General features: G+C 37.9%; 1 protein-coding gene across 1 annotated transcript in view; it reads left to right on the top strand.

Moving 5' to 3' along the window:
* Positions 1 to 3,524, top strand: part of LOC119412170 (band 4.1-like protein 1) — a 134,321-nt gene that overhangs the window by 60,486 nt on the left and 70,311 nt on the right. The window lies entirely within an intron of this gene.

Raw genomic sequence — 3,524 nt, 5'->3', positions numbered from 1 at the left:
GATGAGGAACTCGTGAAAAGTATGAATATATATCCCTATATGACATACTACAGTATTTACTGTGAACGTAACAAAACAGCATACAAACAGCGTTCTGAGTCGGCGCCCAGTTCCACACAAACGTACCATCATTCAAAACACGACTCGGTTAAAACGAATCCAGTAAACAGAACCGGGTCAGACACACAGAACCCCCTTCTACTAAAGTTTCAAACAGAATGGATGCGTTATCCCACTGCTTACAGCTTAGTTACACAAACATATTTGACACTCTCAGCTTTAAAATGAACACATTGACGTAATCTGCAGCTTTCTGACCACCAAAAGCATGAATCATGCCTGTACCAAGTTCAAAACTCCAATTTTTTTATGCCAACATGACGTTATTCCACAATACACAGATACTCGTGTCACACATAATTATCTCTTTAGAAACCTGTTCGAGCCACCAAAATGTAGTATGTCAACGGACAGCTTTGCTGTGGACATACAGTCCACCATTTGTGTTATTTAAAACACGTACGGTCCCACCAAATGTAGTAAAATGTGGGGTGCAGCTTTGCTGTACCTTCACTACTAATTATTTAAATATAACGGGTTCTTTCTTTGTCCAGTTAAATTAATACCATGTGACCGAGGTAACTGTGAGTATTGTTTAATCAGTGACAGGAGACGTTATTTTCCTTTGACCCATCAGAATAAATGCGGTCATTTATTTAACAGAATCAAAATTTAACATCAAAACATTGTACACTTGATTCGCTGATCTGGTTCTGATTAATAAAACTTGGCACGCTTTACTAATAAGACAACAGGACATTTCTGAAGGCATCTAGATTACTGGCAAAATAAAACAGTTTAAAGGAAGGATTGAAGGAGTTTAAAGGAAATGGATGAAGGGTGTATGTTGTTGACCAGAATTAGCACGCTTCTTTCAACCCCAGTTCAAACCTCCGGTACACTTCAGGACGTGCAGAGACTTCGTTACCTTAGACAGGGATACCTCCGCTCTGGAACAGAAGTCCATTAGTACTATCTTTTTACTCCGGTCAGGGTGGCTGGGCGTCGTCGGAAGTCGTGTGGTTTACTCTGTTAAACAGACACGCTTCCTTCGATGTTGTAGGCGTTACGCCCGGGTGGATTCACAGCAAGGCGCTGTGACTCCGTCAGAGATCCCACTCAGGATTGGAATACTCACAGACTCCATGAAGACTCCAGTCCAAGACTGTTCCAAGCCTCAGAGGACTGAAGAAGACTCAGAAAACTCAGAAGAACTCCAAGACTGAATAGTTCCAAGAAGTGTCGACTTTTAAAAAGAGTCTTCATTTCCGGTCACTTAATACTTCCTGATTGGTTGAAAAAACCAACAGGGGGTGGTTCTAGTGATGTCAGAGGGTTATTAAAAGTCAAGAGAGAGTGCAAGAATGTTTAGGAACGTTTAGTACAGACAGAGAAATGTTATGAAGAAGTGAGAGGAATGCAGCTGCCAGTGTTTCTCTTTTTACCGTCTGCTAGGTTTAAAAACAATACAGTCCGTTCTAATAACTTGTTTTCTGACTGTCTCTGACTTTTGACCGACAACACTGACTTCTCATTTAGACAGAAAATCAAAATGCATAATTACTTTGTAAATAGACATTTAACTTGGTTTCTAATTTAAATGAGGTTTAAAAATCATTAATACTGTTTCACAGTTGATTTAAAATGAATGGTTCACTTCAACATTAGAAATGATATGAACTAAACACACTTTTTTGATTATCAAGATATTGTAAAATAGTAATGATAATATAAAAAGAAGAGTGTTCTTTCAATTGATTAATTCAGGATACAATTAGACAGTCTCTGGATGAGCTAATTTGTATTTCTGGATTCAAATCAATGAAATAACAGTTCCTGTCCCATTAAGGTCTTCAGAGACAGGTTTTGGTCGGAGGCCGAGTTCACTACAGTTATGTACTTGTGTTTCTGATTTTATAATGTTTTCTTTTAACTTTATTTTTGTTGTTAACACATGTGTTGTGACCAGAGTTCTAAAATTTCTTTTAGGTTTGTTAAATAAGATCAAAGACCAGCTGTAATAGGAACACACACACACATTTGCACAGGCCGCACTGCACTAAAACATACTAAAATGTGCCAAATAGTAACAGTTTAATAACCCTAAGCAGTATTTATGTTTGTGGGGATATACTAAACCATCTACATGAAGCTCGCTGAAAATTATGTAAACCAAATTTATAGTATTAATAAACATTGCATGTTATTAAAGTTGATAAATGAAAGCAACAGATTTATTGTATTTTTTATTTAGCACCATGAATTGTATGTCACTAAAACACTGATAATTAAATTAAAATCCACTTTTGAAACAAAGATTACTGGAACCAGATTCGGCCCTGCTTTCGTCCTGGAATTTGGTCCCACACTGTCCATCTAACTCTCTGACTCGGCCAGAACTGATCCGCCAAGGGTGAGGTCAGCCCCTCCTCGTGGAAAAAGAAAAAAAATGTATATTAAAAATAAAAACTCAATTGGATGTTGTGTGATCAAAGGTAAACACAAGTATTAATTTACCAGCTATAAATGCACTACGGATTATTACGTAGTAAAGTCCGACATCGTTGACTCGTTTCTGGCCCACTCAATGACCGGTGTGGGCTGTTAGACAAAGCGGTCCTGCTTGCCGTCAAAAAATGTCGACTCCTCTCCACAATCTAGCCAAAATCCAACCTTCGTCATCATTATGGCTGGAGTTAGCTGAACGTTAGCTCATAGGAAGTGCAGGCCGCGGCAGCACGCATGCGCGTTAACCGAAGATACAAATTCACAGTGCCAACTAATGCCCCGGCATGGTAGCTGCAGCACTTGACCCGCTCCTGAAAGGAGAAGGGGTTCTCTGTAGGCCAAAGGTGGGCGTTTGTGACTAATAGGCGTTTGTAGAGGGCAAACACTGATTGGCTAGCTGTATTTGCTGGTTTTTTTTTTTATAAGTTACGCCAACTCCTGCTTTTTATTTTTATTTTACCTTTTAAACTGAAGGTTTCTAAGAACCAGCGTTAAATCTACTGTCAAAAACAAGAAGATTCTAAACCAAAAATGACCAATGGTGATTGCCATGTGTCAACAGGAGGGAGGTATCTATCATACAGAAGCATTTTCATACATACATTTTTTTTCTTTATAAAACTGTAGTGAACTAAGCCTCAGGTCAAAACCTGGACCTTCGTGGGACAGGAACTGTTATTTCATTGATTTGAGTCCAGAAACACAAATTAAGCTCATCCAGAGACTTTCTAAGTGTGTCCTGCACTAGTCAATTGAAAGAACACTCTCTTTTTTATTATCATTACTATTTTACAATATCTTGATAATCAAAGTGTGTTTAGTTCAAATTATTTTTAAATGTTGAAGTGAACCACTCATTTTAAATCAACTGTGAAACAGCATTAATGATTTTTAATCCTCATTCAAAGGAGAAATCAAGTTAGATGTCTGTTACAAAGTAATTATGCATTTTGATC

This window comes from Nematolebias whitei, chromosome 7 (assembly GCF_014905685.2).
Source record: "Nematolebias whitei isolate Nwh7 chromosome 7, NemWhi1, whole genome shotgun sequence".
Classification (NCBI taxonomy): Eukaryota; Metazoa; Chordata; class Actinopteri; order Cyprinodontiformes; family Rivulidae; genus Nematolebias; species Nematolebias whitei.
This window is presented reverse-complemented; position numbering and strand designations above follow the sequence as displayed.